This window comes from Rhinoderma darwinii, unplaced genomic scaffold (genome assembly GCF_050947455.1).
Source record: "Rhinoderma darwinii isolate aRhiDar2 unplaced genomic scaffold, aRhiDar2.hap1 Scaffold_2149, whole genome shotgun sequence".
NCBI lineage: Eukaryota > Metazoa > Chordata > Amphibia > Anura > Rhinodermatidae > Rhinoderma > Rhinoderma darwinii.
In genome coordinates, this window is record NW_027462481.1 from 27,459 (window position 1) to 52,723 (window position 25,265).

The 25,265-nt window shown below is 47.8% G+C and overlaps 17 non-coding genes across 17 annotated transcripts; all 17 read right to left on the minus strand.

Moving 5' to 3' along the window:
- Positions 1–693: 693 nt before the first annotated feature.
- LOC142701646 (U2 spliceosomal RNA) lies at positions 694–884 on the minus strand. The gene has a single exon (XR_012866980.1). It is a non-coding gene; the product is annotated as a U2 spliceosomal RNA (small nuclear RNA).
- A 1,280-nt stretch (positions 885–2,164) lies between these two features.
- LOC142701647 (U2 spliceosomal RNA) lies at positions 2,165–2,355 on the minus strand. Its single transcript, XR_012866981.1, has one exon. It is a non-coding gene; the product is annotated as a U2 spliceosomal RNA (small nuclear RNA).
- A 1,288-nt stretch (positions 2,356–3,643) lies between these two features.
- LOC142701648 (U2 spliceosomal RNA) lies at positions 3,644–3,834 on the minus strand. Its single transcript, XR_012866982.1, has one exon. It is a non-coding gene; the product is annotated as a U2 spliceosomal RNA (small nuclear RNA).
- Positions 3,835–5,130: 1,296 nt separating this feature from the next.
- Positions 5,131–5,321, minus strand: LOC142701649 (U2 spliceosomal RNA). The gene has a single exon (XR_012866983.1). It is a non-coding gene; the product is annotated as a U2 spliceosomal RNA (small nuclear RNA).
- Positions 5,322–6,601: 1,280 nt separating this feature from the next.
- Positions 6,602–6,792, minus strand: LOC142701651 (U2 spliceosomal RNA). The gene has a single exon (XR_012866985.1). It is a non-coding gene; the product is annotated as a U2 spliceosomal RNA (small nuclear RNA).
- A 1,292-nt stretch (positions 6,793–8,084) lies between these two features.
- LOC142701673 (U2 spliceosomal RNA) lies at positions 8,085–8,275 on the minus strand. Its single transcript, XR_012867005.1, has one exon. It is a non-coding gene; the product is annotated as a U2 spliceosomal RNA (small nuclear RNA).
- Positions 8,276–9,567: 1,292 nt separating this feature from the next.
- LOC142701675 (U2 spliceosomal RNA) lies at positions 9,568–9,758 on the minus strand. Its single transcript, XR_012867007.1, has one exon. It is a non-coding gene; the product is annotated as a U2 spliceosomal RNA (small nuclear RNA).
- Positions 9,759–11,062: 1,304 nt separating this feature from the next.
- LOC142701652 (U2 spliceosomal RNA) lies at positions 11,063–11,253 on the minus strand. Its single transcript, XR_012866986.1, has one exon. It is a non-coding gene; the product is annotated as a U2 spliceosomal RNA (small nuclear RNA).
- Positions 11,254–12,537: 1,284 nt separating this feature from the next.
- Positions 12,538–12,728, minus strand: LOC142701653 (U2 spliceosomal RNA). The gene has a single exon (XR_012866987.1). It is a non-coding gene; the product is annotated as a U2 spliceosomal RNA (small nuclear RNA).
- Positions 12,729–14,016: 1,288 nt separating this feature from the next.
- Positions 14,017–14,207, minus strand: LOC142701654 (U2 spliceosomal RNA). Its single transcript, XR_012866988.1, has one exon. It is a non-coding gene; the product is annotated as a U2 spliceosomal RNA (small nuclear RNA).
- Positions 14,208–15,499: 1,292 nt separating this feature from the next.
- Positions 15,500–15,690, minus strand: LOC142701667 (U2 spliceosomal RNA). The gene has a single exon (XR_012866999.1). It is a non-coding gene; the product is annotated as a U2 spliceosomal RNA (small nuclear RNA).
- A 1,292-nt stretch (positions 15,691–16,982) lies between these two features.
- LOC142701656 (U2 spliceosomal RNA) lies at positions 16,983–17,173 on the minus strand. The gene has a single exon (XR_012866989.1). It is a non-coding gene; the product is annotated as a U2 spliceosomal RNA (small nuclear RNA).
- A 1,304-nt stretch (positions 17,174–18,477) lies between these two features.
- On the minus strand, positions 18,478–18,668 carry LOC142701657 (U2 spliceosomal RNA). Its single transcript, XR_012866990.1, has one exon. It is a non-coding gene; the product is annotated as a U2 spliceosomal RNA (small nuclear RNA).
- Positions 18,669–19,948: 1,280 nt separating this feature from the next.
- LOC142701658 (U2 spliceosomal RNA) lies at positions 19,949–20,139 on the minus strand. Its single transcript, XR_012866991.1, has one exon. It is a non-coding gene; the product is annotated as a U2 spliceosomal RNA (small nuclear RNA).
- Positions 20,140–21,431: 1,292 nt separating this feature from the next.
- Positions 21,432–21,622, minus strand: LOC142701659 (U2 spliceosomal RNA). Its single transcript, XR_012866992.1, has one exon. It is a non-coding gene; the product is annotated as a U2 spliceosomal RNA (small nuclear RNA).
- Positions 21,623–22,906: 1,284 nt separating this feature from the next.
- LOC142701660 (U2 spliceosomal RNA) lies at positions 22,907–23,097 on the minus strand. The gene has a single exon (XR_012866993.1). It is a non-coding gene; the product is annotated as a U2 spliceosomal RNA (small nuclear RNA).
- A 1,280-nt stretch (positions 23,098–24,377) lies between these two features.
- LOC142701661 (U2 spliceosomal RNA) lies at positions 24,378–24,568 on the minus strand. The gene has a single exon (XR_012866994.1). It is a non-coding gene; the product is annotated as a U2 spliceosomal RNA (small nuclear RNA).
- Positions 24,569–25,265: the final 697 nt, after the last annotated feature.

Here is a 25,265-nt window from a genome sequence, read left to right on the forward strand (position 1 = left end):
TTGCCTCCAGGAGGCCACAAGAGGGAGACAAGGGACTGCAAAATGGAAAATAGGCATCCACCAACTTTACAGACAACTTCTCCTTGCTCCTACAACCTCCATCCTTGCACAGTTTGTTATTCTTCTAGGTAACATAGTAACAAATCCAAATTGCTGCTCTCTTTGTAGGCAAGCAAGGCTTTGTTGCAACTGCAATTCTTACTTCTTCTTGAAATGTAGGGACGACAGTACATTCCATCACATCCATCTAGTGTACACAGGTAGGTCCATTGTGGCGGGCAGGCGAGCGGGCGGGCTGCTTTATTGGCTGTTTGCTGTTCCCCTACTCCACTCCACTATTTGACTGTTGTGCTGCATCAATCAATCAATCAATCAATCAATCAATCAATCAATCAGTGGCTGGCTCAGGTGCAGCTCTTTAACTTACCTAAAAGGGAGGGCGGAGAGAAGACAAGGAAGGTGAATGAGGTGTTCCAATGTGAAATGCCGGAAACACAGAAACACAGACGACACACAACAAGAGGTGGCAATCTATTCATTAATTGCATTTAATCAATGAGCTCATTATCACTCATGCATTGTCCAACAGGTGTTGAAATAATGGGATTAAAAGGGGAGATCCCTTCAGAAAGACAGAAACAATAGCAAAGACAAAAAACACTTTTGGAATCTGCTTTTAGTCAACACATAAGGAAAGGGTGCACCGGTCCTGGAAATACTGCAATACCAGGTCAATGCGTGGAGTGGACAGAGCAAGCTCTATTTCCATCTCCCTGTTCTAAAAATCCATTTAATATATGGTCCCCAGATAGGGGACGTATCAGATATTAAACTGATAAGAACAGATACTACACTTGATCTTAGCCAAAAGGCCGAGAAGCGATAACCCGAACGGGCCGCGCGTTGCCCGAGCCTGCCCGATACTGCTGTTCAGCCCTTGCAGCGATTCAGCCTACTTCTAGGCAATTCCATGGGGCCCTGCAGGCTCACACACTCACAGCTACACGGGAGGTGAATAAAGGCCGGAGAGGAAGCCAGACAGGATTTGCTTCTTTTGCTTGCACCACAATGCAGTGCTGAAAGAGGAGGAATCTACATAAAAACGCCTTCCTGGCAACGCCCAAATGCCCTGCTGCCATGCAGATAAACACTGGCAGCGGCAGCAAGTGCATGCCCACAGCCACCCCTTGTTCCTTCACACCTTGTATCAGCTGTAATCCAGTCCAGTCCAGTGCTGCCTGCTGAGCAGCACTGACCAACACTGCCTGGGCCCAGGCTTTTATCTCTGAGGCCCCATTATGATGTCAGAAAGCTGGCTCTGGAATCCTGAGGGCTCCACTATGACACGTGCAAAGTTCCGTCTGAACTTTATATAAGACGGTGAGGCTCAGTCAGTCACTCAGTGTTGCCTGAGAGGGCAACACTGCAACAGCCGGCCGCCAGGCTGTCTTTTTTTTGCACAGCTAGTTGCCTCCAGGAGGCCACAAGAGGGAGACAAGGGACTGCAAAATGGAAAATAGGCATCCACCAACTTTACAGACAACTTCTCCTTGCTCCTACAACCTCCATCCTTGCACAGTTTGTTATTCTTCTAGGTAACATAGTAACAAATCCAAATTGCTGCTCTCTTTGTAGGCAAGCAAGGCTTTGTTGCAACTGCAATTCTTACTTCTTCTTGAAATGTAGGGACGACAGTACATTCCATCACATCCATCTAGTGTACACAGGTAGGTCCATTGTGGCGGGCAGGCGAGCGGGCGGGCTGCTTTATTGGCTGTTTGCTGTTCCCCTACTCCACTCCACTATTTGACTGTTGTGCTGCATCAATCAATCAATCAATCAATCAATCAATCAATCAATCAATCAGTGGCTGGCTCAGGTGCAGCTCTTTAACTTACCTAAAAGGGAGGGCGGAGAGAAGACAAGGAAGGTGAATGAGGTGTTCCAATGTGAAATGCCGGAAACACAGAAACACAGACGACACACAACAAGAGGTGGCAATCTATTCATTAATTGCATTTAATCAATGAGCTCATTATCACTCATGCATTGTCCAACAGGTGTTGAAATAATGGGATTAAAAGGGGAGATCCCTTCAGAAAGACAGAAACAATAGCAAAGACAAAAAACACTTTTGGAATCTGCTTTTAGTCAACACATAAGGAAAGGGTGCACCGGTCCTGGAAATACTGCAATACCAGGTCAATGCGTGGAGTGGACAGAGCAAGCTCTATTTCCATCTCCCTGTTCTAAAAATCCATTTAATATATGGTCCCCAGATAGGGGACGTATCAGATATTAAACTGATAAGAACAGATACTACACTTGATCTTAGCCAAAAGGCCGAGAAGCGATAACCCGAACGGGCCGCGCGTTGCCCGAGCCTGCCCGATACTGCTGTTCAGCCCTTGCAGCGATTCAGCCTACTTCTAGGCAATTCCATGGGGCCCTGCAGGCTCACACACTCACAGCTACACGGGAGGTGAATAAAGGCCGGAGAGGAAGCCAGACAGGATTTGCTTCTTTTGCTTGCACCACAATGCAGTGCTGAAAGAGGAGGAATCTACATAAAAACGCCTTCCTGGCAACGCCCAAATGCCCTGCTGCCATGCAGATAAACACTGGCAGCGGCAGCAAGTGCATGCCCACAGCCACCCCTTGTTCCTTCACACCTTGTATCAGCTGTAATCCAGTCCAGTCCAGTGCTGCCTGCTGAGCAGCACTGACCAACACTGCCTGGGCCCAGGCTTTTATCTCTGAGGCCCCATTATGATGTCAGAAAGCTGGCTCTGGAATCCTGAGGGCTCCACTATGACACGTGCAAAGTTCCGTCTGAACTTTATATAAGACGGTGAGGCTCAGTCAGTCACTCAGTGTTGCCTGAGAGGGCAACACTGCAACAGCCGGCCGCCAGGCTGTCTTTTTTTTGCACAGCTAGTTGCCTCCAGGAGGCCACAAGAGGGAGACAAGGGACTGCAAAATGGAAAATAGGCATCCACCAACTTTACAGACAACTTCTCCTTGCTCCTACAACCTCCATCCTTGCACAGTTTGTTATTCTTCTAGGTAACATAGTAACAAATCCAAATTGCTGCTCTCTTTGTAGGCAAGCAAGGCTTTGTTGCAACTGCAATTCTTACTTCTTCTTGAAATGTAGGGACGACAGTACATTCCATCACATCCATCTAGTGTACACAGGTAGGTCCATTGTGGCGGGCAGGCGAGCGGGCGGGCTGCTTTATTGGCTGTTTGCTGTTCCCCTACTCCACTCCACTATTTGACTGTTGTGCTGCATCAATCAATCAATCAATCAATCAATCAATCAATCAATCAATCAATCAATCAGTGGCTGGCTCAGGTGCAGCTCTTTAACTTACCTAAAAGGGAGGGCGGAGAGAAGACAAGGAAGGTGAATGAGGTGTTCCAATGTGAAATGCCGGAAACACAGAAACACAGACGACACACAACAAGAGGTGGCAATCTATTCATTAATTGCATTTAATCAATGAGCTCATTATCACTCATGCATTGTCCAACAGGTGTTGAAATAATGGGATTAAAAGGGGAGATCCCTTCAGAAAGACAGAAACAATAGCAAAGACAAAAAACACTTTTGGAATCTGCTTTTAGTCAACACATAAGGAAAGGGTGCACCGGTCCTGGAAATACTGCAATACCAGGTCAATGCGTGGAGTGGACAGAGCAAGCTCTATTTCCATCTCCCTGTTCTAAAAATCCATTTAATATATGGTCCCCAGATAGGGGACGTATCAGATATTAAACTGATAAGAACAGATACTACACTTGATCTTAGCCAAAAGGCCGAGAAGCGATAACCCGAACGGGCCGCGCGTTGCCCGAGCCTGCCCGATACTGCTGTTCAGCCCTTGCAGCGATTCAGCCTACTTCTAGGCAATTCCATGGGGCCCTGCAGGCTCACACACTCACAGCTACACGGGAGGTGAATAAAGGCCGGAGAGGAAGCCAGACAGGATTTGCTTCTTTTGCTTGCACCACAATGCAGTGCTGAAAGAGGAGGAATCTACATAAAAACGCCTTCCTGGCAACGCCCAAATGCCCTGCTGCCATGCAGATAAACACTGGCAGCGGCAGCAAGTGCATGCCCACAGCCACCCCTTGTTCCTTCACACCTTGTATCAGCTGTAATCCAGTCCAGTCCAGTGCTGCCTGCTGAGCAGCACTGACCAACACTGCCTGGGCCCAGGCTTTTATCTCTGAGGCCCCATTATGATGTCAGAAAGCTGGCTCTGGAATCCTGAGGGCTCCACTATGACACGTGCAAAGTTCCGTCTGAACTTTATATAAGACGGTGAGGCTCAGTCAGTCACTCAGTGTTGCCTGAGAGGGCAACACTGCAACAGCCGGCCGCCAGGCTGTCTTTTTTTTGCACAGCTAGTTGCCTCCAGGAGGCCACAAGAGGGAGACAAGGGACTGCAAAATGGAAAATAGGCATCCACCAACTTTACAGACAACTTCTCCTTGCTCCTACAACCTCCATCCTTGCACAGTTTGTTATTCTTCTAGGTAACATAGTAACAAATCCAAATTGCTGCTCTCTTTGTAGGCAAGCAAGGCTTTGTTGCAACTGCAATTCTTACTTCTTCTTGAAATGTAGGGACGACAGTACATTCCATCACATCCATCTAGTGTACACAGGTAGGTCCATTGTGGCGGGCAGGCGAGCGGGCGGGCTGCTTTATTGGCTGTTTGCTGTTCCCCTACTCCACTCCACTATTTGACTGTTGTGCTGCATCAATCAATCAATCAATCAATCAATCAATCAATCAATCAATCAATCAATCAATCAATCAGTGGCTGGCTCAGGTGCAGCTCTTTAACTTACCTAAAAGGGAGGGCGGAGAGAAGACAAGGAAGGTGAATGAGGTGTTCCAATGTGAAATGCCGGAAACACAGAAACACAGACGACACACAACAAGAGGTGGCAATCTATTCATTAATTGCATTTAATCAATGAGCTCATTATCACTCATGCATTGTCCAACAGGTGTTGAAATAATGGGATTAAAAGGGGAGATCCCTTCAGAAAGACAGAAACAATAGCAAAGACAAAAAACACTTTTGGAATCTGCTTTTAGTCAACACATAAGGAAAGGGTGCACCGGTCCTGGAAATACTGCAATACCAGGTCAATGCGTGGAGTGGACAGAGCAAGCTCTATTTCCATCTCCCTGTTCTAAAAATCCATTTAATATATGGTCCCCAGATAGGGGACGTATCAGATATTAAACTGATAAGAACAGATACTACACTTGATCTTAGCCAAAAGGCCGAGAAGCGATAACCCGAACGGGCCGCGCGTTGCCCGAGCCTGCCCGATACTGCTGTTCAGCCCTTGCAGCGATTCAGCCTACTTCTAGGCAATTCCATGGGGCCCTGCAGGCTCACACACTCACAGCTACACGGGAGGTGAATAAAGGCCGGAGAGGAAGCCAGACAGGATTTGCTTCTTTTGCTTGCACCACAATGCAGTGCTGAAAGAGGAGGAATCTACATAAAAACGCCTTCCTGGCAACGCCCAAATGCCCTGCTGCCATGCAGATAAACACTGGCAGCGGCAGCAAGTGCATGCCCACAGCCACCCCTTGTTCCTTCACACCTTGTATCAGCTGTAATCCAGTCCAGTCCAGTGCTGCCTGCTGAGCAGCACTGACCAACACTGCCTGGGCCCAGGCTTTTATCTCTGAGGCCCCATTATGATGTCAGAAAGCTGGCTCTGGAATCCTGAGGGCTCCACTATGACACGTGCAAAGTTCCGTCTGAACTTTATATAAGACGGTGAGGCTCAGTCAGTCACTCAGTGTTGCCTGAGAGGGCAACACTGCAACAGCCGGCCGCCAGGCTGTCTTTTTTTTGCACAGCTAGTTGCCTCCAGGAGGCCACAAGAGGGAGACAAGGGACTGCAAAATGGAAAATAGGCATCCACCAACTTTACAGACAACTTCTCCTTGCTCCTACAACCTCCAGCCTTGCACAGTTTGTTATTCTTCTAGGTAACATAGTAACAAATCCAAATTGCTGCTCTCTTTGTAGGCAAGCAAGGCTTTGTTGCAACTGCAATTCTTACTTCTTCTTGAAATGTAGGGACGACAGTACATTCCATCACATCCATCTAGTGTACACAGGTAGGTCCATTGTGGCGGGCAGGCGAGCGGGCGGGCTGCTTTATTGGCTGTTTGCTGTTCCCCTACTCCACTCCACTATTTGACTGTTGTGCTGCATCAATCAATCAATCAATCAATCAATCAATCAATCAATCAATCAGTGGCTGGCTCAGGTGCAGCTCTTTAACTTACCTAAAAGGGAGGGCGGAGAGAAGACAAGGAAGGTGAATGAGGTGTTCCAATGTGAAATGCCGGAAACACAGAAACACAGACGACACACAACAAGAGGTGGCAATCTATTCATTAATTGCATTTAATCAATGAGCTCATTATCACTCATGCATTGTCCAACAGGTGTTGAAATAATGGGATTAAAAGGGGAGATCCCTTCAGAAAGACAGAAACAATAGCAAAGACAAAAAACACTTTTGGAATCTGCTTTTAGTCAACACATAAGGAAAGGGTGCACCGGTCCTGGAAATACTGCAATACCAGGTCAATGCGTGGAGTGGACAGAGCAAGCTCTATTTCCATCTCCCTGTTCTAAAAATCCATTTAATATATGGTCCCCAGATAGGGGACGTATCAGATATTAAACTGATAAGAACAGATACTACACTTGATCTTAGCCAAAAGGCCGAGAAGCGATAACCCGAACGGGCCGCGCGTTGCCCGAGCCTGCCCGATACTGCTGTTCAGCCCTTGCAGCGATTCAGCCTACTTCTAGGCAATTCCATGGGGCCCTGCAGGCTCACACACTCACAGCTACACGGGAGGTGAATAAAGGCTGGAGAGGAAGCCAGACAGGATTTGCTTCTTTTGCTTGCACCACAATGCAGTGCTGAAAGAGGAGGAATCTACATAAAAACGCCTTCCTGGCAACGCCCAAATGCCCTGCTGCCATGCAGATAAACACTGGCAGCGGCAGCAAGCGCATGCCCACAGCCACCCCTTGTTCCTTCACACCTTGTATCAGCTGTAATCCAGTCCAGTCCAGTGCTGCCTGCTGAGCAGCACTGACCAACACTGCCTGGGCCCAGGCTTTTATCTCTGAGGCCCCATTATGATGTCAGAAAGCTGGCTCTGGAATCCTGAGGGCTCCACTATGACACGTGCAAAGTTCCGTCTGAACTTTATATAAGACGGTGAGGCTCAGTCAGTCACTCAGTGTTGCCTGAGAGGGCAACACTGCAACAGCCGGCCGCCAGGCTGTCTTTTTTTTGCACAGCTAGTTGCCTCCAGGAGGCCACAAGAGGGAGACAAGGGACTGCAAAATGGAAAATAGGCATCCACCAACTTTACAGACAACTTCTCCTTGCTCCTACAACCTCCATCCTTGCACAGTTTGTTATTCTTCTATGTAACATAGTAACAAATCCAAATTGCTGCTCTCTTTGTAGGCAAGCAAGGCTTTGTTGCAACTGCAATTCTTACTTCTTCTTGAAATGTAGGGACGACAGTACATTCCATCACATCCATCTAGTGTACACAGGTAGGTCCATTGTGGCGGGCAGGCGAGCGGGCGGGCTGCTTTATTGGCTGTTTGCTGTTCCCCTACTCCACTCCACTATTTGACTGTTGTGCTGCATCAATCAATCAATCAATCAATCAATCAATCAATCAATCAATCAATCAATCAATCAGTGGCTGGCTCAGGTGCAGCTCTTTAACTTACCTAAAAGGGAGGGCGGAGAGAAGACAAGGAAGGTGAATGAGGTGTTCCAATGTGAAATGCCGGAAACACAGAAACACAGACGACACACAACAAGAGGTGGCAATCTATTCATTAATTGCATTTAATCAATGAGCTCATTATCACTCATGCATTGTCCAACAGGTGTTGAAATAATGGGATTAAAAGGGGAGATCCCTTCAGAAAGACAGAAACAATAGCAAAGACAAAAAACACTTTTGGAATCTGCTTTTAGTCAACACATAAGGAAAGGGTGCACCGGTCCTGGAAATACTGCAATACCAGGTCAATGCGTGGAGTGGACAGATCAAGCTCTATTTCCATCTCCCTGTTCTAAAAATCCATTTAATATATGGTCCCCAGATAGGGGACGTATCAGATATTAAACTGATAAGAACAGATACTACACTTGATCTTAGCCAAAAGGCCGAGAAGCGATAACCCGAACGGGCCGCGCGTTGCCCGAGCCTGCCCGATACTGCTGTTCAGCCCTTGCAGCGATTCAGCCTACTTCTAGGCAATTCCATGGGGCCCTGCAGGCTCACACACTCACAGCTACACGGGAGGTGAATAAAGGCCGGAGAGGAAGCCAGACAGGATTTGCTTCTTTTGCTTGCACCACAATGCAGTGCTGAAAGAGGAGGAATCTACATAAAAACGCCTTCCTGGCAACGCCCAAATGCCCTGCTGCCATGCAGATAAACACTGGCAGCGGCAGCAAGTGCATGCCCACAGCCACCCCTTGTTCCTTCACACCTTGTATCAGCTGTAATCCAGTCCAGTCCAGTGCTGCCTGCTGAGCAGCACTGACCAACACTGCCTGGGCCCAGGCTTTTATCTCTGAGGCCCCATTATGATGTCAGAAAGCTGGCTCTGGAATCCTGAGGGCTCCACTATGACACGTGCAAAGTTCCGTCTGAACTTTATATAAGACGGTGAGGCTCAGTCAGTCACTCAGTGTTGCCTGAGAGGGCAACACTGCAACAGCCGGCCGCCAGGCTGTCTTTTTTTTGCACAGCTAGTTGCCTCCAGGAGGCCACAAGAGGGAGACAAGGGACTAAAAAATGGAAAATAGGCATCCACCAACTTTACAGACAACTTCTCCTTGCTCCTACAACCTCCATCCTTGCACAGTTTGTTATTCTTCTAGGTAACATAGTAACAAATCCAAATTGCTGCTCTCTTTGTAGGCAAGCAAGGCTTTGTTGCAACTGCAATTCTTACTTCTTCTTGAAATGTAGGGACGACAGTACATTCCATCACATCCATCTAGTGTACACAGGTAGGTCCATTGTGGCGGGCAGGCGAGCGGGCGGGCTGCTTTATTGGCTGTTTGCTGTTCCCCTACTCCACTCCACTATTTGACTGTTGTGCTGCATCAATCAATCAATCAATCAATCAATCAATCAATCAATCAATCAATCAATCAATCAGTGGCTGGCTCAGGTGCAGCTCTTTAACTTACCTAAAAGGGAGGGCGGAGAGAAGACAAGGAAGGTGAATGAGGTGTTCCAATGTGAAATGCCGGAAACACAGAAACACAGACGACACACAACAAGAGGTGGCAATCTATTCATTAATTGCATTTAATCAATGAGCTCATTATCACTCATGCATTGTCCAACAGGTGTTGAAATAATGGGATTAAAAGGGGAGATCCCTTCAGAAAGACAGAAACAATAGCAAAGACAAAAAACACTTTTGGAATCTGCTTTTAGTCAACACATAAGGAAAGGGTGCACCGGTCCTGGAAATACTGCAATACCAGGTCAATGCGTGGAGTGGACAGATCAAGCTCTATTTCCATCTCCCTGTTCTAAAAATCCATTTAATATATGGTCCCCAGATAGGGGACGTATCAGATATTAAACTGATAAGAACAGATACTACACTTGATCTTAGCCAAAAGGCCGAGAAGCGATAACCCGAACGGGCCGCGCGTTGCCCGAGCCTGCCCGATACTGCTGTTCAGCCCTTGCAGCGATTCAGCCTACTTCTAGGCAATTCCATGGGGCCCTGCAGGCTCACACACTCACAGCTACACGGGAGGTGAATAAAGGCCGGAGAGGAAGCCAGACAGGATTTGCTTCTTTTGCTTGCACCACAATGCAGTGCTGAAAGAGGAGGAATCTACATAAAAACGCCTTCCTGGCAACGCCCAAATGCCCTGCTGCCATGCAGATAAACACTGGCAGCGGCAGCAAGTGCATGCCCACAGCCACCCCTTGTTCCTTCACACCTTGTATCAGCTGTAATCCAGTCCAGTCCAGTGCTGCCTGCTGAGCAGCACTGACCAACACTGCCTGGGCCCAGGCTTTTATCTCTGAGGCCCCATTATGATGTCAGAAAGCTGGCTCTGGAATCCTGAGGGCTCCACTATGACACGTGCAAAGTTCCGTCTGAACTTTATATAAGACGGTGAGGCTCAGTCAGTCACTCAGTGTTGCCTGAGAGGGCAACACTGCAACAGCCGGCCGCCAGGCTGTCTTTTTTTTGCACAGCTAGTTGCCTCCAGGAGGCCACAAGAGGGAGACAAGGGACTAAAAAATGGAAAATAGGCATCCACCAACTTTACAGACAACTTCTCCTTGCTCCTACAACCTCCATCCTTGCACAGTTTGTTATTCTTCTAGGTAACATAGTAACAAATCCAAATTGCTGCTCTCTTTGTAGGCAAGCAAGGCTTTGTTGCAACTGCAATTCTTACTTCTTCTTGAAATGTAGGGACGACAGTACATTCCATCACATCCATCTAGTGTACACAGGTAGGTCCATTGTGGCGGGCAGGCGAGCGGGCGGGCTGCTTTATTGGCTGTTTGCTGTTCCCCTACTCCACTCCACTATTTGACTGTTGTGCTGCATCAATCAATCAATCAATCAATCAATCAATCAATCAATCAATCAATCAATCAATCAATCAATCAATCAGTGGCTGGCTCAGGTGCAGCTCTTTAACTTACCTAAAAGGGAGGGCGGAGAGAAGACAAGGAAGGTGAATGAGGTGTTCCAATGTGAAATGCCGGAAACACAGAAACACAGACGACACACAACAAGAGGTGGCAATCTATTCATTAATTGCATTTAATCAATGAGCTCATTATCACTCATGCATTGTCCAACAGGTGTTGAAATAATGGGATTAAAAGGGGAGATCCCTTCAGAAAGACAGAAACAATAGCAAAGACAAAAAACACTTTTGGAATCTGCTTTTAGTCAACACATAAGGAAAGGGTGCACCGGTCCTGGAAATACTGCAATACCAGGTCAATGCGTGGAGTGGACAGAGCAAGCTCTATTTCCATCTCCCTGTTCTAAAAATCCATTTAATATATGGTCCCCAGATAGGGGACGTATCAGATATTAAACTGATAAGAACAGATACTACACTTGATCTTAGCCAAAAGGCCGAGAAGCGATAACCCGAACGGGCCGCGCGTTGCCCGAGCCTGCCCGATACTGCTGTTCAGCCCTTGCAGCGATTCAGCCTACTTCTAGGCAATTCCATGGGGCCCTGCAGGCTCACACACTCACAGCTACACGGGAGGTGAATAAAGGCCGGAGAGGAAGCCAGACAGGATTTGCTTCTTTTGCTTGCACCACAATGCAGTGCTGAAAGAGGAGGAATCTACATAAAAACGCCTTCCTGGCAACGCCCAAATGCCCTGCTGCCATGCAGATAAACACTGGCAGCGGCAGCAAGTGCATGCCCACAGCCACCCCTTGTTCCTTCACACCTTGTATCAGCTGTAATCCAGTCCAGTCCAGTGCTGCCTGCTGAGCAGCACTGACCAACACTGCCTGGGCCCAGGCTTTTATCTCTGAGGCCCCATTATGATGTCAGAAAGCTGGCTCTGGAATCCTGAGGGCTCCACTATGACACGTGCAAAGTTCCGTCTGAACTTTATATAAGACGGTGAGGCTCAGTCAGTCACTCAGTGTTGCCTGAGAGGGCAACACTGCAACAGCCGGCCGCCAGGCTGTCTTTTTTTTGCACAGCTAGTTGCCTCCAGGAGGCCACAAGAGGGAGACAAGGGACTGCAAAATGGAAAATAGGCATCCACCAACTTTACAGACAACTTCTCCTTGCTCCTACAACCTCCATCCTTGCACAGTTTGTTATTCTTCTAGGTAACATAGTAACAAATCCAAATTGCTGCTCTCTTTGTAGGCAAGCAAGGCTTTGTTGCAACTGCAATTCTTACTTCTTCTTGAAATGTAGGGACGACAGTACATTCCATCACATCCATCTAGTGTACACAGGTAGGTCCATTGTGGCGGGCAGGCGAGCGGGCGGGCTGCTTTATTGGCTGTTTGCTGTTCCCCTACTCCACTCCACTATTTGACTGTTGTGCTGCATCAATCAATCAATCAATCAATCAATCAATCAATCAATCAATCAATCAGTGGCTGGCTCAGGTGCAGCTCTTTAACTTACCTAAAAGGGAGGGCGGAGAGAAGACAAGGAAGGTGAATGAGGTGTTCCAATGTGAAATGCCGGAAACACAGAAACACAGACGACACACAACAAGAGGTGGCAATCTATTCATTAATTGCATTTAATCAATGAGCTCATTATCACTCATGCATTGTCCAACAGGTGTTGAAATAATGGGATTAAAAGGGGAGATCCCTTCAGAAAGACAGAAACAATAGCAAAGACAAAAAACACTTTTGGAATCTGCTTTTAGTCAACACATAAGGAAAGGGTGCACCGGTCCTGGAAATACTGCAATACCAGGTCAATGCGTGGAGTGGACAGAGCAAGCTCTATTTCCATCTCCCTGTTCTAAAAATCCATTTAATATATGGTCCCCAGATAGGGGACGTATCAGATATTAAACTGATAAGAACAGATACTACACTTGATCTTAGCCAAAAGGCCGAGAAGCGATAACCCGAACGGGCCGCGCGTTGCCCGAGCCTGCCCGATACTGCTGTTCAGCCCTTGCAGCGATTCAGCCTACTTCTAGGCAATTCCATGGGGCCCTGCAGGCTCACACACTCACAGCTACACGGGAGGTGAATAAAGGCCGGAGAGGAAGCCAGACAGGATTTGCTTCTTTTGCTTGCACCACAATGCAGTGCTGAAAGAGGAGGAATCTACATAAAAACGCCTTCCTGGCAACGCCCAAATGCCCTGCTGCCATGCAGATAAACACTGGCAGCGGCAGCAAGTGCATGCCCACAGCCACCCCTTGTTCCTTCACACCTTGTATCAGCTGTAATCCAGTCCAGTCCAGTGCTGCCTGCTGAGCAGCACTGACCAACACTGCCTGGGCCCAGGCTTTTATCTCTGAGGCCCCATTATGATGTCAGAAAGCTGGCTCTGGAATCCTGAGGGCTCCACTATGACACGTGCAAAGTTCCGTCTGAACTTTATATAAGACGGTGAGGCTCAGTCAGTCACTCAGTGTTGCCTGAGAGGGCAACACTGCAACAGCCGGCCGCCAGGCTGTCTTTTTTTTGCACAGCTAGTTGCCTCCAGGAGGCCACAAGAGGGAGACAAGGGACTGCAAAATGGAAAATAGGCATCCACCAACTTTACAGACAACTTCTCCTTGCTCCTACAACCTCCATCCTTGCACAGTTTGTTATTCTTCTAGGTAACATAGTAACAAATCCAAATTGCTGCTCTCTTTGTAGGCAATCAAGGCTTTGTTGCAACTGCAATTCTTACTTCTTCTTGAAATGTAGGGACGACAGTACATTCCATCACATCCATCTAGTGTACACAGGTAGGTCCATTGTGGCGGGCAGGCGAGCGGGCGGGCTGCTTTATTGGCTGTTTGCTGTTCCCCTACTCCACTCCACTATTTGACTGTTGTGCTGCATCAATCAATCAATCAATCAATCAATCAATCAATCAATCAATCAATCAATCAGTGGCTGGCTCAGGTGCAGCTCTTTAACTTACCTAAAAGGGAGGGCGGAGAGAAGACAAGGAAGGTGAATGAGGTGTTCCAATGTGAAATGCCGGAAACACAGAAACACAGACGACACACAACAAGAGGTGGCAATCTATTCATTAATTGCATTTAATCAATGAGCTCATTATCACTCATGCATTGTCCAACAGGTGTTGAAATAATGGGATTAAAAGGGGAGATCCCTTCAGAAAGACAGAAACAATAGCAAAGACAAAAAACACTTTTGGAATCTGCTTTTAGTCAACACATAAGGAAAGGGTGCACCGGTCCTGGAAATACTGCAATACCAGGTCAATGCGTGGAGTGGACAGAGCAAGCTCTATTTCCATCTCCCTGTTCTAAAAATCCATTTAATATATGGTCCCCAGATAGGGGACGTATCAGATATTAAACTGATAAGAACAGATACTACACTTGATCTTAGCCAAAAGGCCGAGAAGCGATAACCCGAACGGGCCGCGCGTTGCCCGAGCCTGCCCGATACTGCTGTTCAGCCCTTGCAGCGATTCAGCCTACTTCTAGGCAATTCCATGGGGCCCTGCAGGCTCACACACTCACAGCTACACGGGAGGTGAATAAAGGCCGGAGAGGAAGCCAGACAGGATTTGCTTCTTTTGCTTGCACCACAATGCAGTGCTGAAAGAGGAGGAATCTACATAAAAACGCCTTCCTGGCAACGCCCAAATGCCCTGCTGCCATGCAGATAAACACTGGCAGCGGCAGCAAGTGCATGCCCACAGCCACCCCTTGTTCCTTCACACCTTGTATCAGCTGTAATCCAGTCCAGTCCAGTGCTGCCTGCTGAGCAGCACTGACCAACACTGCCTGGGCCCAGGCTTTTATCTCTGAGGCCCCATTATGATGTCAGAAAGCTGGCTCTGGAATCCTGAGGGCTCCACTATGACACGTGCAAAGTTCCGTCTGAACTTTATATAAGACGGTGAGGCTCAGTCAGTCACTCAGTGTTGCCTGAGAGGGCAACACTGCAACAGCCGGCCGCCAGGCTGTCTTTTTTTTGCACAGCTAGTTGCCTCCAGGAGGCCGCAAGAGGGAGACAAGGGACTGCAAAATGGAAAATAGGCATCCACCAACTTTACAGACAACTTCTCCTTGCTCCTACAACCTCCATCCTTGCACAGTTTGTTATTCTTCTAGGTAACATAGTAACAAATCCAAATTGCTGCTCTCTTTGTAGGCAAGCAAGGCTTTGTTGCAACTGCAATTCTTACTTCTTCTTGAAATGTAGGGACGACAGTACATTCCATCACATCCATCTAGTGTACACAGGTAGGTCCATTGTGGCGGGCAGGCGAGCGGGCGGGCTGCTTTATTGGCTGTTTGCTGTTCCCCTACTCCACTCCACTATTTGACTGTTGTGCTGCATCAATCAATCAATCAATCAATCAATCAATCAATCAATCAATCAATCAATCAATCAGTGGCTGGCTCAGGTGCAGCTCTTTAACTTACCTAAAAGGGAGGGCGGAGAGAAGACAAGGAAGGTGAATGAGGTGTTCCAATGTGAAATGCCGGAAACACAGAAACACAGACGACACACAACAAGAGGTGGCAATCTATTCATTAATTGCATTTAATCAATGAGCTCATTATCACTCATGCATTGTCCAACAGGTGTTGAAATAATGGGATTAAAAGGGGAGATCCCTTCAGAAAGACAGAAACAATAGCAAAGACAAAAAACACTTTTGGAATCTGCTTTTAGTCAACACATAAGGAAAGGGTGCACCGGTCCTGGAAATACTGCAATACCAGGTCAATGCGTGGAGTGGACAGAGCAAGCTCTATTTCCATCTCCCTGTTCTAAAAATCCATTTAATATATGGTCCCCAGATAGGGGACGTATCAGATATTAAACTGATAAGAACAGATACTACACTTGATCTTAGCCAAAAGGCCGAGAAGTGATAACCCGAACGGGCCGCGCGTTGCCCGAGCCTGCCCGATACTGCTGTTCAGCCCTTGCAGCGATTCAGCCTACTTCTAGGCAATTCCATGGGGCCCTGCAGGCTCACACACTCACAGCTACACGGGAGGTGAATAAAGGCCGGAGAGGAAGCCAGACAGGATTTGCTTCTTTTGCTTGCACCACAATGCAGTGCTGAAAGAGGAGGAATCTACATAAAAACGCCTTCCTGGCAACGCCCAAATGCCCTGCTGCCATGCAGATAAACACTGGCAGCGGCAGCAAGTGCATGCCCACAGCCACCCCTTGTTCCTTCACACCTTGTATCAGCTGTAATCCAGTCCAGTCCAGTGCTGCCTGCTGAGCAGCACTGACCAACACTGCCTGGGCCCAGGCTTTTATCTCTGAGGCCCCATTATGATGTCAGAAAGCTGGCTCTGGAATCCTGAGGGCTCCACTATGACACGTGCAAAGTTCCGTCTGAACTTTATATAAGACGGTGAGGCTCAGTCAGTCACTCAGTGTTGCCTGAGAGGGCAACACTGCAACAGCCGGCCGCCAGGCTTTCTTTTTTTTGCACAGCTAGTTGCCTCCAGGAGGCCACAAGAGGGAGACAAGGGACTGCAAAATGGAAAATAGGCATCCACCAACTTTACAGACAACTTCTCCTTGCTCCTACAACCTCCATCCTTGCACAGTTTGTTATTCTTCTAGGTAACATAGTAACAAATCCAAATTGCTGCTCTCTTTGTAGGCAAGCAAGGCTTTGTTGCAACTGCAATTCTTACTTCTTCTTGAAATGTAGGGACGACAGTACATTCCATCACATCCATCTAGTGTACACAGGTAGGTCCATTGTGGCGGGCAGGCGAGCGGGCGGGCTGCTTTATTGGCTGTTTGCTGTTCCCCTACTCCACTCCACTATTTGACTGTTGTGCTGCATCAATCAATCAATCAATCAATCAATCAATCAATCAATCAATCAATCAATCAATCAGTGGCTGGCTCAGGTGCAGCTCTTTAACTTACCTAAAAGGGAGGGCGGAGAGAAGACAAGGAAGGTGAATGAGGTGTTCCAATGTGAAATGCCGGAAACACAGAAACACAGACGACACACAACAAGAGGTGGCAATCTATTCATTAATTGCATTTAATCAATGAGCTCATTATCACTCATGCATTGTCCAACAGGTGTTGAAATAATGGGATTAAAAGGGGAGATCCCTTCAGAAAGACAGAAACAATAGCAAAGACAAAAAACACTTTTGGAATCTGCTTTTAGTCAACACATAAGGAAAGGGTGCACCGGTCCTGGAAATACTGCAATACCAGGTCAATGCGTGGAGTGGACAGAGCAAGCTCTATTTCCATCTCCCTGTTCTAAAAATCCATTTAATATATGGTCCCCAGATAGGGGACGTATCAGATATTAAACTGATAAGAACAGATACTACACTTGATCTTAGCCAAAAGGCCGAGAAGCGATAACCCGAACGGGCCGCGCGTTGCCCGAGCCTGCCCGATACTGCTGTTCAGCCCTTGCAGCGATTCAGCCTACTTCTAGGCAATTCCATGGGGCCCTGCAGGCTCACACACTCACAGCTACACGGGAGGTGAATAAAGGCCGGAGAGGAAGCCAGACAGGATTTGCTTCTTTTGCTTGCACCACAATGCAGTGCTGAAAGAGGAGGAATCTACATAAAAACGCCTTCCTGGCAACGCCCAAATGCCCTGCTGCCATGCAGATAAACACTGGCAGCGGCAGCAAGTGCATGCCCACAGCCACCCCTTGTTCCTTCACACCTTGTATCAGCTGTAATCCAGTCCAGTCCAGTGCTGCCTGCTGAGCAGCACTGACCAACACTGCCTGGGCCCAGGCTTTTATCTCTGAGGCCCCATTATGATGTCAGAAAGCTGGCTCTGGAATCCTGAGGGCTCCACTATGACACGTGCAAAGTTCCGTCTGAACTTTATATAAGACGGTGAGGCTCAGTCAGTCACTCAGTGTTGCCTGAGAGGGCAACACTGCAACAGCCGGCCGCCAGGCTGTCTTTTTTTTGCACAGCTAGTTGCCTCCAGGAGGCCACAAGAGGGAGACAAGGGACTGCAAAATGGAAAATAGGCATCCACCAACTTTACAGACAACTTCTCCTTGCTCCTACAACCTCCATCCTTGCACAGTTTGTTATTCTTCTAGGTAACATAGTAACAAATCCAAATTGCTGCTCTCTTTGTAGGCAAGCAAGGCTTTGTTGCAACTGCAATTCTTACTTCTTCTTGAAATGTAGGGACGACAGTACATTCCATCACATCCATCTAGTGTACACAGGTAGGTCCATTGTGGCGGGCAGGCGAGCGGGCGGGCTGCTTTATTGGCTGTTTGCTGTTCCCCTACTCCACTCCACTATTTGACTGTTGTGCTGCATCAATCAATCAATCAATCAATCAATCAATCAATCAATCAATCAATCAATCAATCAATCAATCAATCAGTGGCTGGCTCAGGTGCAGCTCTTTAACTTACCTAAAAGGGAGGGCGGAGAGAAGACAAGGAAGGTGAATGAGGTGTTCCAATGTGAAATGCCGGAAACACAGAAACACAGACGACACACAACAAGAGGTGGCAATCTATTCATTAATTGCATTTAATCAATGAGCTCATTATCACTCATGCATTGTCCAACAGGTGTTGAAATAATGGGATTAAAAGGGGAGATCCCTTCAGAAAGACAGAAACAATAGCAAAGACAAAAAACACTTTTGGAATCTGCTTTTAGTCAACACATAAGGAAAGGGTGCACCGGTCCTGGAAATACTGCAATACCAGGTCAATGCGTGGAGTGGACAGAGCAAGCTCTATTTCCATCTCCCTGTTCTAAAAATCCATTTAATATATGGTCCCCAGATAGGGGACGTATCAGATATTAAACTGATAAGAACAGATACTACACTTGATCTTAGCCAAAAGGCCGAGAAGCGATAACCCGAACGGGCCGCGCGTTGCCCGAGCCTGCCCGATACTGCTGTTCAGCCCTTGCAGCGATTCAGCCTACTTCTAGGCAATTCCATGGGGCCCTGCAGGCTCACACACTCACAGCTACACGGGAGGTGAATAAAGGCCGGAGAGGAAGCCAGACAGGATTTGCTTCTTTTGCTTGCACCACAATGCAGTGCTGAAAGAGGAGGAATCTACATAAAAACGCCTTCCTGGCAACGCCCAAATGCCCTGCTGCCATGCAGATAAACACTGGCAGCGGCAGCAAGTGCATGCCCACAGCCACCCCTTGTTCCTTCACACCTTGTATCAGCTGTAATCCAGTCCAGTCCAGTGCTGCCTGCTGAGCAGCACTGACCAACACTGCCTGGGCCCAGGCTTTTATCTCTGAGGCCCCATTATGATGTCAGAAAGCTGGCTCTGGAATCCTGAGGGCTCCACTATGACACGTGCAAAGTTCCGTCTGAACTTTATATAAGACGGTGAGGCTCAGTCAGTCACTCAGTGTTGCCTGAGAGGGCAACACTGCAACAGCCGGCCGCCAGGCTGTCTTTTTTTTGCACAGCTAGTTGCCTCCAGGAGGCCACAAGAGGGAGACAAGGGACTGCAAAATGGAAAATAGGCATCCACCAACTTTACAGACAACTTCTCCTTGCTCCTACAACCTCCATCCTTGCACAGTTTGTTATTCTTCTAGGTAACATAGTAACAAATCCAAATTGCTGCTCTCTTTGTAGGCAAGCAAGGCTTTGTTGCAACTGCAATTCTTACTTCTTCTTGAAATGTAGGGACGACAGTACATTCCATCACATCCATCTAGTGTACACAGGTAGGTCCATTGTGGCGGGCAGGCGAGCGGGCGGGCTGCTTTATTGGCTGTTTGCTGTTCCCCTACTCCACTCCACTATTTGACTGTTGTGCTGCATCAATCAATCAATCAATCAATCAATCAATCAATCAATCAATCAGTGGCTGGCTCAGGTGCAGCTCTTTAACTTACCTAAAAGGGAGGGCGGAGAGAAGACAAGGAAGGTGAATGAGGTGTTCCAATGTGAAATGCCGGAAACACAGAAACACAGACGACACACAACAAGAGGTGGCAATCTATTCATTAATTGCATTTAATCAATGAGCTCATTATCACTCATGCATTGTCCAACAGGTGTTGAAATAATGGGATTAAAAGGGGAGATCCCTTCAGAAAGACAGAAACAATAGCAAAGACAAAAAACACTTTTGGAATCTGCTTTTAGTCAACACATAAGGAAAGGGTGCACCGGTCCTGGAAATACTGCAATACCAGGTCAATGCGTGGAGTGGACAGAGCAAGCTCTATTTCCATCTCCCTGTTCTAAAAATCCATTTAATATATGGTCCCCAGATAGGGGACGTATCAGATATTAAACTGATAAGAACAGATACTACACTTGATCTTAGCCAAAAGGCCGAGAAGCGATAACCCGAACGGGCCGCGCGTTGCCCGAGCCTGCCCGATACTGCTGTTCAGCCCTTGCAGCGATTCAGCCTACTTCTAGGCAATTCCATGGGGCCCTGCAGGCTCACACACTCACAGCTACACGGGAGGTGAATAAAGGCCGGAGAGGAAGCCAGACAGGATTTGCTTCTTTTGCTTGCACCACAATGCAGTGCTGAAAGAGGAGGAATCTACATAAAAACGCCTTCCTGGCAACGCCCAAATGCCCTGCTGCCATGCAGATAAACACTGGCAGCGGCAGCAAGTGCATGCCCACAGCCACCCCTTGTTCCTTCACACCTTGTATCAGCTGTAATCCAGTCCAGTCCAGTGCTGCCTGCTGAGCAGCACTGACCAACACTGCCTGGGCCCAGGCTTTTATCTCTGAGGCCCCATTATGATGTCAGAAAGCTGGCTCTGGAATCCTGAGGGCTCCACTATGACACGTGCAAAGTTCCGTCTGAACTTTATATAAGACGGTGAGGCTCAGTCAGTCACTCAGTGTTGCCTGCCTGAGAGGGCAACACTGCAACAGCCGGCCGCCAGGCTGTCTTTTTTTTGCACAGCTAGTTGCCTCCAGGAGGCCACAAGAGGGAGACAAGGGACTGCAAAATGGAAAATAGGCATCCACCAACTTTACAGACAACTTCTCCTTGCTCCTACAACCTCCATCCTTGCACAGTTTGTTATTCTTCTAGGTAACATAGTAACAAATCCAAATTGCTGCTCTCTTTGTAGGCAAGCAAGGCTTTGTTGCAACTGCAATTCTTACTTCTTCTTGAAATGTAGGGACGACAGTACATTCCATCACATCCATCTAGTGTACACAGGTAGGTCCATTGTGGCGGGCAGGCGAGCGGGCGGGCTGCTTTATTGGCTGTTTGCTGTTCCCCTACTCCACTCCACTATTTGACTGTTGTGCTGCATCAATCAATCAATCAATCAATCAATCAATCAATCAATCAATCAATCAATCAGTGGCTGGCTCAGGTGCAGCTCTTTAACTTACCTAAAAGGGAGGGCGGAGAGAAGACAAGGAAGGTGAATGAGGTGTTCCAATGTGAAATGCCGGAAACACAGAAACACAGACGACACACAACAAGAGGTGGCAATCTATTCATTAATTGCATTTAATCAATGAGCTCATTATCACTCATGCATTGTCCAACAGGTGTTGAAATAATGGGATTAAAAGGGGAGATCCCTTCAGAAAGACAGAAACAATAGCAAAGACGAAAAACACTTTTGGAATCTGCTTTTAGTCAACACATAAGGAAAGGGTGCACCGGTCCTGGAAATACTGCAATACCAGGTCAATGCGTGGAGTGGACAGAGCAAGCTCTATTTCCATCTCCCTGTTCTAAAAATCCATTTAATATATGGTCCCCAGATAGGGGACGTATCAGATATTAAACTGATAAGAACAGATACTACACTTGATCTTAGCCAAAAGGCCGAGAAGCGATAACCCGAACGGGCCGCGCGTTGCCCGAGCCTGCCCGATACTGCTGTTCAGCCCTTGCAGCGATTCAGCCTACTTCTAGGCAATTCCATGGGGCCCTGCAGGCTCACACACTCACAGCTACACGGGAGGTGAATAAAGGCCGGAGAGGAAGCCAGACAGGATTTGCTTCTTTTGCTTGCACCACAATGCAGTGCTGAAAGAGGAGGAATCTACATAAAAACGCCTTCCTGGCAACGCCCAAATGCCCTGCTGCCATGCAGATAAACACTGGCAGCGGCAGCAAGTGCATGCCCACAGCCACCCCTTGTTCCTTCACACCTTGTATCAGCTGTAATCCAGTCCAGTCCAGTGCTGCCTGCTGAGCAGCACTGACCAACACTGCCTGGGCCCAGGCTTTTATCTCTGAGGCCCCATTATGATGTCAGAAAGCTGGCTCTGGAATCCTGAGGGCTCCACTATGACACGTGCAAAGTTCCGTCTGAACTTTATATAAGACGGTGAGGCTCAGTCAGTCACTCAGTGTTGCCTGAGAGGGCAACACTGCAACAGCCGGCCGCCAGGCTGTCTTTTTTTTGCACAGCTAGTTGCCTCCAGGAGGCCACAAGAGGGAGACAAGGGACTGCAAAATGGAAAATAGGCATCCACCAACTTTACAGACAACTTCTCCTTGCTCCTACAACCTCCATCCTTGCACAGTTTGTTATTCTTCTAGGTAACATAGTAACAAATCCAAATTGCTGCTCTCTTTGTAGGCAAGCAAGGCTTTGTTGCAACTGCAATTCTTACTTCTTCTTGAAATGTAGGGACGACAGTACATTCCATCACATCCATCTAGTGTACACAGGTAGGTCCATTGTGGCGGGCAGGCGAGCGGGCGGGCTGCTTTATTGGCTGTTTGCTGTTCCCCTACTCCACTCCACTATTTGACTGTTGTGCTGCATCAATCAATCAATCAATCAATCAATCAATCAATCAATCAATCAATCAGTGGCTGGCTCAGGTGCAGCTCTTTAACTTACCTAAAAGGGAGGGCGGAGAGAAGACAAGGAAGGTGAATGAGGTGTTCCAATGTGAAATGCCGGAAACACAGAAACACAGACGACACACAACAAGAGGTGGCAATCTATTCATTAATTGCATTTAATCAATGAGCTCATTATCACTCATGCATTGTCCAACAGGTGTTGAAATAATGGGATTAAAAGGGGAGATCCCTTCAGAAAGACAGAAACAATAGCAAAGACAAAAAACACTTTTGGAATCTGCTTTTAGTCAACACATAAGGAAAGGGTGCACCGGTCCTGGAAATACTGCAATACCAGGTCAATGCGTGGAGTGGACAGAGCAAGCTCTATTTCCATCTCCCTGTTCTAAAAATCCATTTAATATATGGTCCCCAGATAGGGGACGTATCAGATATTAAACTGATAAGAACAGATACTACACTTGATCTTAGCCAAAAGGCCGAGAAGCGATAACCCGAACGGGCCGCGCGTTGCCCGAGCCTGCCCGATACTGCTGTTCAGCCCTTGCAGCGATTCAGCCTACTTCTAGGCAATTCCATGGGGCCCTGCAGGCTCACACACTCACAGCTACACGGGAGGTGAATAAAGGCCGGAGAGGAAGCCAGACAGGATTTGCTTCTTTTGCTTGCACCACAATGCAGTGCTGAAAGAGGAGGAATCTACATAAAAACGCCTTCCTGGCAACGCCCAAATGCCCTGCTGCCATGCAGATAAACACTGGCAGCGGCAGCAAGTGCATGCCCACAGCCACCCCTTGTTCCTTCACACCTTGTATCAGCTGTAATCCAGTCCAGTCCAGTGCTGCCTGCTGAGCAGCACTGACCAACACTGCCTGGGCCCAGGCTTTTATCTCTGAGGCCCCATTATGATGTCAGAAAGCTGGCTCTGGAATCCTGAGGGCTCCACTATGACACGTGCAAAGTTCCGTCTGAACTTTATATAAGACGGTGAGGCTCAGTCAGTCACTCAGTGTTGCCTGAGAGGGCAACACTGCAACAGCCGGCCGCCAGGCTGTCTTTTTTTTGCACAGCTAGTTGCCTCCAGGAGGCCACAAGAGGGAGACAAGGGACTGCAAAATGGAAAATAGGCATCCACCAACTTTACAGACAACTTCTCCTTGCTCCTACAACCTCCATCCTTGCACAGTTTGTTATTCTTCTAGGTAACATAGTAACAAATCCAAATTGCTGCTCTCTTTGTAGGCAAGCAAGGCTTTGTTGCAACTGCAATTCTTACTTCTTCTTGAAATGTAGGGACGACAGTACATTCCATCACATCCATCTAGTGTACACAGGTAGGTCCATTGTGGCGGGCAGGCGAGCGGGCGGGCTGCTTTATTGGCTGTTTGCTGTTCCCCTACTCCACTCCACTATTTGACTGTTGTGCTGCATCAATCAATCAATCAATCAATCAATCAATCAATCAATCAATCAGTGGCTGGCTCAGGTGCAGCTCTTTAACTTACCTAAAAGGGAGGGCGGAGAGAAGACAAGGAAGGTGAATGAGGTGTTCCAATGTGAAATGCCGGAAACACAGAAACACAGACGACACACAACAAGAGGTGGCAATCTATTCATTAATTGCATTTAATCAATGAGCTCATTATCACTCATGCATTGTCCAACAGGTGTTGAAATAATGGGATTAAAAGGGGAGATCCCTTCAGAAAGACAGAAACAATAGCAAAGACAAAAAACACTTTTGGAATCTGCTTTTAGTCAACACATAAGGAAAGGGTGCACCGGTCCTGGAAATACTGCAATACCAGGTCAATGCGTGGAGTGGACAGAGCAAGCTCTATTTCCATCTCCCTGTTCTAAAAATCCATTTAATATATGGTCCCCAGATAGGGGACGTATCAGATATTAAACTGATAAGAACAGATACTACACTTGATCTTAGCCAAAAGGCCGAGAAGCGATAACCCGAACGGGCCGCGCGTTGCCCGAGCCTGCCCGATACTGCTGTTCAGCCCTTGCAGCGATTCAGCCTACTTCTAGGCAATTCCATGGGGCCCTGCAGGCTCACACACTCACAGCTACACGGGAGGTGAATAAAGGCCGGAGAGGAAGCCAGACAGGATTTGCTTCTTTTGCTTGCACCACAATGCAGTGCTGAAAGAGGAGGAATCTACATAAAAACGCCTTCCTGGCAACGCCCAAATGCCCTGCTGCCATGCAGATAAACACTGGCAGCGGCAGCAAGTGCATGCCCACAGCCACCCCTTGTTCCTTCACACCTTGTATCAGCTGTAATCCAGTCCAGTCCAGTGCTGCCTGCTGAGCAGCACTGACCAACACTGCCTGGGCCCAGGCTTTTATCTCTGAGGCCCCATTATGATGTCAGAAAGCTGGCTCTGGAATCCTGAGGGCTCCACTATGACACGTGCAAAGTTCCGTCTGAACTTTATATAAGACGGTGAGGCTCAGTCAGTCACTCAGTGTTGCCTGAGAGGGCAACACTGCAACAGCCGGCCGCCAGGCTGTCTTTTTTTTGCACAGCTAGTTGCCTCCAGGAGGCCACAAGAGGGAGACAAGGGACTGCAAAATGGAAAATAGGCATCCACCAACTTTACAGACAACTTCTCCTTGCTCCTACAACCTCCATCCTTGCACAGTT